Here is an 846-nt window from a genome sequence, read left to right on the forward strand (position 1 = left end):
CAAATGTGATCATTGTTTTTTCTTTAATTTTGCCTAATAATATACTAAAGGTAGTGTATTATTTCCATTCCATTCACTCATCCAAAAACACAAGTTCTAGTGAGAAGAAAAATCCTCTCTTCTTCTCTCTTGAAAACCGAAATTTATAAGAGTTTTATAAAAGTTTTTGGTTCAATTTTCTACTAAAATTAATATTATACTAGTATTGTAATATTAATTAGATTAAGTGTTAAGCCTTGGGTATAATACATAGGGAGAGATCTTACACTTAGATCTTTATTCTTCCATTGGAAAAGCTCAAGAACAAGAAGAGAAAGGTGATCTCTCTTGTGCCCTAATAGCCGAAATCTACTATGTAAGGACATGATTTCTCCTCTATTTATATTATTGTTTGCATGCATAAGATCCGTAATTAATTTTATGACAAATTATTTAGACATATAAGATTATGTTAACATGTATATGAATCTACATTTCCTTCAATTGTGTGAACTATTTGTCCTTTTTCATTAGGCATTGTGACTTGTTGTGTGAACCATTTATCCTTGTTCATTAGTTATTATAACTCGTTGTGTGAACCATTTGTCCTTGTCATTATGACTCATTGTGTGAACCATTTGTCCTTGTTCATTAGTCATTGTGAATCATTGTTTGACCAATTTCTCCTTGTTCATAAGTCATTGTGACTCGTTGTGTAAACCATTTCTCCTTGTCTTGGTAACTCCTTTTGCGAACCATTTGTCCTTGTCAGCGTGGCTCGTTGTGTGAACTATTTGTTCTTGTTCGTTAGGCATTATGACTCGTGTAAACCATTTGTCCTTGTCATTATGACTCATAGTGTGAATT

The sequence above is a fragment of the Silene latifolia genome, chromosome Y (assembly GCF_048544455.1).
Source record: "Silene latifolia isolate original U9 population chromosome Y, ASM4854445v1, whole genome shotgun sequence".
Classification (NCBI taxonomy): Eukaryota; Viridiplantae; Streptophyta; class Magnoliopsida; order Caryophyllales; family Caryophyllaceae; genus Silene; species Silene latifolia.